The 8071-nt window shown below is 42.3% G+C and overlaps 1 pseudogene; it reads right to left on the bottom strand.

Annotated features, from left to right (window-relative positions):
• Positions 1 to 5916: 5916 nt before the first annotated feature.
• The window catches only part of LOC108704177, a 43935-nt pseudogene continuing 41780 nt past the window's right edge, over positions 5917 to 8071 (bottom strand).

The following is an 8071-nucleotide window of genomic DNA, read 5'->3' as shown; positions in this document are numbered from 1 at the left end:
ACAGAATCCCTTTAATTTTAAAGAATATGCAAAAAGTATGTTCAGTACAATCCCTATTCAAACCAATGCTGAAAAAGGGAGTATTGTCCCTTTAACCTCATGAAACTTGATACTTAAAGGCAAATTAAAGGACCAGTAACATCAAAAAATGTTTTTAACATTTTTTTTTTTGAATACATCAAAAAGTAAAAACACTTGCGCTCCTCTTCAGAAAATCTGGCGATCCATCATGCGGCGCTCGATTTCTCCTCCGTCTTCCTTTTAGGAGATAGCCAGGGAGAAGAAATTGAGTGCCGCACAATGGATCGTCGCTTTGTTACCATTTCTGAAGAGGAACGCAAGCGGAGTTTCGGTAAGTTATTTCTTAATAAAGACTTTGCGATTTGAAAGTTTCGTTTGTTTTTTTTCGATGTATTCAAATTTTTTTTTTTGATGTTACTGGTCCTTTAAAGAGTTAAATACGATGTACTCTATTCATAGGCCACCAGAGCCCCCCAAAGCTGCTGTCTGAAACACCCATAAGCAAATCATGTATGCAGCACATAACAAGACATAGGAAGTACCTAGAGTAGCTTAAAGCTTATGCAGTGATTCTGACCAGAACCAGTAACACACACAATGCTACAGGGGCTGAATATACTTGCATGGATCTTCTCTCTCACAGATCTATGTATATAGAGCTTAAACCTCTTTCATGCTTTACATACTCTCATAAATAGTTCAATGAGGGAGGGTTTATGTTCATATCAGACGAGGCAAATCCCTATAAGATGGAGCTTTGTTACTTTCATGGTTTTTATAACATGCTGGCGGTGGGATCCTTATGTAGGTGGGGTGAATGCTTTTGGTCATCATTGGATTCTGCCTAATTGTCACTCCTGTTTCTCTTCTGTCATTACCTACTAGTACATCCGTGTGATTAAATTCTGCATGACAAAATGTTCATATGTGTTTCTCTTTTTAAGATAGTAAGTTCCATGGATATGGTGGGAAATCAACAGAGAACCTCCCTTTCGCTCCTCAAAAGCCTTTGGCTCCAGGGCTGTGGAGTCTAAAAATCCTTCGAATCCGACACCTCCAACTCAGACTTCTCTGTTCTTAGGGCAGAGACACGGGGAGATTAGTCGCCTGGCGACAAATCGCCTGTTCTTTGGGCGACTAATCTCCCCGAACTGCCTTCCCGCCAGCTAGAATCTAAATCGCCGGTGGGATGGCACTCAGAGAGCTTCGTTTTCCAAAGTCGCCTAAAGTTTCCTCGTGAGGCAACTTCGGAAAAAAAAGTGCTCCGAATACCATCCCACCAGCGATTTACATTCTAGCCGGCGGGAAGGCAGTTCGGGGAAATTAGTCACCCATAGAAGAGGCTCCTTCATAGAAGCTCTTTAATCTGATTTGATTATTTTCAGTGCTTGTATTTAAAGTTATTAGAATGCAGAATCAGAACATTTTTGGAAACTCCAACTCCAGAAAACACAAAATTGCTTCCAACTCCAACACTCTGTTTGGCTCTGTTGTTGCACCTCCATGCCAGCACTTTACATAGATAGTCTCTGCCCCAGTGGAGCTTCCATTGTAAATCATTGTCACCCACTATGGTCATTGTAATGGTGATCCAGGTAACCTTGCCTGTATGATCTTGGAGTTTGGGATGGAACTGGAATACTTGGAAAAAACTCAGATGAGCACTAGGAGAACATACAGTTGTGACCTGACTAGAACTCAACCTTGGACCCCACAGTGCTTTTGTATGTATTATGCGCAAATGCTTCCCATACTGTGGGTTTGGTCCTGCTGGGGGGGGGGCTATGATATTTGGGAGATGCCTAAATAAATATAAAGTGTAAAGTTAAAAAAATATAGTTATGTGGCTCTGGGACCTGTTATTCAGAATGTTTGGGACCTGGAGATTTCCGTAATTTGTATCTTCATACGTAAAGTCTACTGGAAAATCATGTAAACATTAAATAAACCCAATAGGCTGGTTTTGCTTCCAATAAGGATTAATTATATCTTAGTTGGGATCAAGTACAAGCTACTGTTTTATTATTACAGAGGAAAAGGAAATGATTTTTAAAAATGTGGATACATTTGAGTCTATGGGAGACAGCCGTGCTATAATTCAGGGCTTTCTGGATAACAGGTTTTACAGATAACTGATCCTATACCTGTAGTATGTTAAAAACACCAGGGGGTAGATTTATCAAAGAGTGCAGTTAGAGAGCTCCACAATCGGCAGAGTGAAATACCGCCTCTCTCCATTTCTATGAGATTTTAAAGGCTTATTTATCAAAGGCTGAGAGTAAAAGTTCACTATTTGATAAATACGCACAAATACTCCCTTCCCTGCTGCTGTGCCTGTGTCAAGATCGGTGCATGAACAGTATGACTTACCATTATACCTATCACTGCTAAAGGGTAACTGGTTATGCCTATGGTTTATAGTAGTTGAGTTTCTTTACCAGTAAGAGTCAGGGCACTTGGGCAGATTGAGGGAGATTAGTCGCCCCAGTGACAAATCGCCTCTTCTTTGGGGCGATTGAAAAAGATCCCATCCAGCAGGAAGGCACTCGTGCTGCGCCGTTTTCTGAAGTCGGCAGAAATTTCCTCTTGAGGCAACTTTGGAAAACCAAGTGCTGCGAGTGCTATCCCGTTGGCGATTTTTCATTATAGCCGGCAGGAAGGCAGTTTGGGGAGATTGTCGCCCCGAAGAAGAGGCGACTAATCTCTCCGGATCTGCCCGTGTGTCCTTACCCTTACTGTGCATAGTGAGTCACAGCCCCACATTCTGGTGCAGGCTCCCATCATGCCATCCTCATGCCAATATGCAGGGTCCTGCCCCAGACTGCAGGGCACAGTTGCATAAAGGCATTATTGTACTGTAATGAGAATTAAGTTGCACAACTGTCTTGCAGTGCCGCTGCCTTGTCTACACACTGGTTCATCCGTTTTTAATGACAAAGATGAAAGCCGTTTGCTGTATTTAAAGGCACAACCTTCAGGTCCCCTCATACAGAAAATACAATAGCAATTCATTCTATCTTGATGTTATTAGCAGCCTGTGAATGGGACCATACTGATCAGAACACTTGAAAGTCCAGGATGAGGGTAACTCCTTGAAAAGAATGGCTTCCACATATTAGTCCTGCTTGTGTCAAAGGTTATATTCATTGGGCGCGTCCTACTGCTCCATGTTAAGACAACAGAAATATTCATCAAATTGAAAGATTATAAACAGACTACACCCCCCTCCACCAGTAACCATAAAATCACTTGCAGATGAAGCTTAAAAGATAAGTAAATCTTTAAAATAAGTGAATGTATAATTGATGAGATGCTATACTAAGAAATTTTGCAATGTACAACTTCCTTGACTACTTGATGGTCAGACTGGTAGAAAACTGACCAGCAGGTGGCGCTGTTGTAACAACATTCATGTTAACAGTACATGTATCCCTTAAAGCAGTGATCCCCAACCAGTAGCTCGTGGGCAACATGTTGCTCCCAATGGCCTCAAAAGAGGTGCTTATTTTTGAATTCCAGGCTTGGAGGCAAGTTTTAATTGCATAAAAACCAAGTGTACTGCCAAACAGAGTATCAATGTAGGCTGACAATCCACATAGGGGCTACCAAATGGCCAATCACAGCCCTTATTTGGCACCCCAAGAACAGTTTACATGCTAGTGTTGCTCCCCAACTCCTTTTACTTCTGAATGTTGCTCACCGGTTCAAAAGGTTGGGGATCCCTGCCTTAAAGGAACAGTTCAGTGTGAAAATAGAAACTGTGTAAATAGATAGGCTGTGCAAAATAAAAAATGTTTCTACTATAGTTAGTTAGCCAAAAATGTAATGTATAAAGGCTGGAGTGACTGGATGTGTAACATAACAGAACACTACTTCCTGCTTTTCAGCTCTCTAACTCTGAGTTAGTCAGCGACTTGAAGGGGGGGGCCACATGGTACATTTCTGTTCAGTGAGTTTGTAATTGATTCTCAGCATTCAGCTCAGATTCAAAAGCAACAGATATGACCCATGTGGCCCCCCTTCAAGTCTCTTATTGGTTATTGCCTGGTAGCCAGGGTAACCAGTCAGTGTAAACCAAGAGAGCTGAAAAGCAGGAAGTAGTAATCTGATTTACATGTTACACATCAAATCACTCCAGCCTTTATACATTACATTTTTAGCTAACTAACTATATTGGAAACATTTTTTATTTTGCACAGCCTATCTATTTACCCAGTTTTTATTTTTACACTGAACAATTCCTTTAAAGGGCACCTATCACAGCCAAAATCAAACACATATTAACAATCTGACCAGTACAATTTAAACACGTTTAGAGACTATAACATGCAAATTTCAGGAGCATGCTCAGATTGTAGTAGTGCCCTGAGTATTCTACCCAGAATGCCTTGTTTAAGTAAACTCCTCCACTAGAAGTATCAGGAGATTTCCCTATCTTGTCCCCTGCTGGTGATGTTATTATGCAAATGAAGGGCAAACACACTAACTTCCAGCAGGTGGCAGCACTACTGAACAGCAGTTAACACAGAGGTTTGGCTGATTTGAATATAGTTTAGAAGGGTTGCTAAGCAGCCAAGGAATTTCAACTGAGCATGTGTGAGATTTCAGAGCTACAGTTGGCTGGGAAGATATAGGTAGGAGGAGCCAGTGAAATCCAAGATGGCTGCCTCAGCTAGAACTGCAGTGGAGATAGCAGAGATCTTGCAGGAGGTATCTGATGATTTACTTTATACAAACAATTCTAACTGTTTTAAAAATCGGATTTCTTGAACATAGTGTATTTACTTAGTAAATGATTTTAGTTATGATCTAAAATCATTTACCAAGTTACCCTTTAAAGGAGAAACAAACCCTAAAGTAAAAAACCCCTACTAGGGATGCACCGAATCCAGGATTCTGTTCAGGATTCTGCCTTTTTCAGCAGGATTTGGCTGAAGCGAATCCAAATCTTAATTTGCATATGCAAATTAGAGGTGGAAGGGAAATACCGTGACTTTGTCACAAAACAAGGTAAAAAATGTTTTCCCCCTTCCCACCCCTAATTTCATATGCCAATTAGGATTTGGTTCGGTATGCGGCTGAATCTTTTGCGAAGGATTTGGGGGTTCGGCCGAATCCAAAATAGTGGATTAGGTGCATCCCTTACTCCTACCCTACGTAGACCCCCCCTCCCTCCTCCCCCCCCAGCCTAGCTGCTAACCCGGGGAAATGCCCCTAACTTTTTACTTACCCCTCGGTGCAGATTCAGGGATCGCAGTTCACGGCAACCATCTTCCGGGTCTTTGGTAATCTGATACTGAGAACGGTGAAGCGGCTCATGCGCAGTTGGAGCAATTTCCCGGTTCACAACAACTGCGCATGTGCCAAAATAGACGGAAATTGCTGATGCACCGGAAGAAGACACGAAGACCCGGAAGATGGCTGCCATGAACTGTGATCCCTGAATCTGCACCGAGGGGTAAGTAAAAAGTAGGGAGGAAATTGGGAAAGAAGGATGCCTTCCAGGCAGCTGTATCTACCAGGCAGATAACAAACCAACCACACCCTCCTCCTAGGCTAGACACACCTCCCCCAGCTCATTGGCCAGTACAAGCTAGCATTGTTTGTTCCCTATTTTACTCCACCGCCATTTCCCCGGGGTAGCAGCTAGGCTGGGGGAGGAGGGAGGAGGGTCTACATAGGGTAGGGGGTAGGGTTTATTTTTAGTTAAGGGTTGAATTCTCCTTTAATATCTTGGAATAAAAACAATATAAATAATGAATGTGAATTACAAAAGTCCTTAGAATATCCCCCTCTTCCATCTACACTTTTTTTAAGGTTTATTTATCCTTTAAACCAGTATCTTATCTTATGGAAGATGTGCCTAATCCATTAGGGATTTCTACTGTCTTTAACCTACTCCAAAGCAAACAATAGAAAACACAAGTTATCAGCATTAATCAAACACTGACACTTTGTAGTGGGCAGAATGTGTCATACTGGCCATAAACACTTCCAGTGCGAGGATTCCATGTGATGTACTGGTTCTGTTCCAACATCAGCACGTACGTAGTTGGTCCCTACAAATAAATGAATATAATCATCAATTAACTGGAAAGAACAGGGAACACTAGTTGATTTCAAAATTATCATTTAATATATTGCCAAGTAGTCACTAAATGGCAATGACCAGACAAGGTCTACGTGGGACGTAATGATTCTTTCTGTTTGATCTGGGCTTTGCTTCATCACACATATATACAGTATATCCCCAAATCCCCAGCAGGGGAACTCACTAGGACACCCATCTATCTCTATGCTAAAATAAATCTGGACCAAATTACCCCTCTTTTACACGGCTTGGAAATGAAGCAGACTGTCAGTCATCAATAGCTAGGCTCCTCTTACAATGATAGACACAGAATAGAAAACACAAGAGCCACACAGTAGCCTCTGTGCTGAGTCATAACAAGACTGAGCCAAACCCATTCAGCAAAAAGTACAGAGTGAAACAATTGCTTCTGTACGTCTGAAGAACAGGCTCTTACCTTGGGAATTGCACTTCCTATCAGGAGCCATGACTTCTTTCCCATGACCAGAAAGTAATTGCACAAGGGGACAGCATGTTCTTCTTCGCCTCCAGCCAGAAGATTGAGAAATTGCTGGACAAGAGCAGATTCTATTCAAGGTTAAAGGAGAAGGAAAGCTACCAAGGCAGTTTATTGCCAATAGATCAGCCACGACAGTTCAAGCTACAACACAATTGTTCAAGTTATTCTTTAGAATGCTGAGTAACCAGCTCTGTCTGTTTGTTTAGGATAGCAGCTGCCATATTAGCTTGGGGTAACATCACTTCCTGCCTGAGTCTCTCCCTGCTCACTCATAGCTCTGGGCTCAGATTACAGCAGGGAGGGGAGTAGCAAACTGAGCATGCTCAAGCCCTAGCCCTGGATGTTGAAGCTGAAAACAGGAAGTCTGATACAGAAGCCCATGAGTACACAATAAAAGTAAAGAAATGTGGTGTTTCTTTTCACAGAGGACTCAGAGCAGCATTACTTTGATGTATTGATATCGACCTTTCTGATACAGCTTACTTAGATTTAACTTTTCCTTCTCCTTTAAAGGAGAAGGAAAGGCTTTGTGCACTTGGGGGTGCCAAATAGGGATGCACTGAATCCGGGATTCGGTTCGGGATGAAGGCCAGGATTCGGCCATTTTCAGCAGGATTCGGATTTTGCTGAATCCTTCTGCCTGGCTGAATCGAATCCGAATCCTGATTTGTCACAAAACAAGGAAGTAAAAAATGTTTTCCCCTTCAGTTCGGTATTCGGCCAAATCATTCGCAAAGGATTCGTGGGTTCGGCCAAATCCAAAATAGTGGATTCTGTGCATCCCTAGTACCAAATATTAGGCACCCCCAAGTGATTGTATTGACTTACCTGAAACCCTGGGCTGGTGCTCCTATCAGCAGAAAACTGCACTGGCCCGGGGTTATACCAGTGAGCACCACGGAGAGTTCCTCTTTTGTCTTCTTTTTCCTTCTCGCGGCTGCGCATGCGCAGAAGAAAGAAAAGCCAAACTTTAACTATTTCATTCAACTGCTCATGCGTCTGCCCTGGGAAATTTGAAGAAAGAGGAAGACGGAAGAGGATCACTCCGTGGTGCTCACTGGTATAACCCGGGGCCAATGCAGTTTTCTGATGAAAGGAGCATTGGTTTCAGGTAAGTAAATACTATCACTTGGGGGTGCCTAACATTTGGCACCCAAAGTGCATGAAGCCTTTCCGTCTCCTTTAAAGGCTAGAGTGTATACAATGGCTAAAGACCAAGGTTGTTATAACAGGTCAGCTAAGTTATTTTAGGTATTTGGTCAGTAACTAAAATCCTCTCTTTCCTGCCGCCTCAACATTCATGATTGGAAAATGGTTACGGCTATGCCACAAATCTAATCGCTCATGCCCGCTCTGCCAGATCATTGCTAGGTTATTATTCAGGAATGCTAATGGAATATCAGATGAACCTGAAGGAGGGAGCATAAGAAAGAAGCACTTATAGTCATTAATAGAAAAGT

Source organism: Xenopus laevis, chromosome 1S (genome assembly GCF_017654675.1).
Source record: "Xenopus laevis strain J_2021 chromosome 1S, Xenopus_laevis_v10.1, whole genome shotgun sequence".
NCBI lineage: Eukaryota > Metazoa > Chordata > Amphibia > Anura > Pipidae > Xenopus > Xenopus laevis.
Note: the sequence above shows the minus strand (reverse complement) of the source record. Positions and strands in the feature narration are given on the sequence as shown.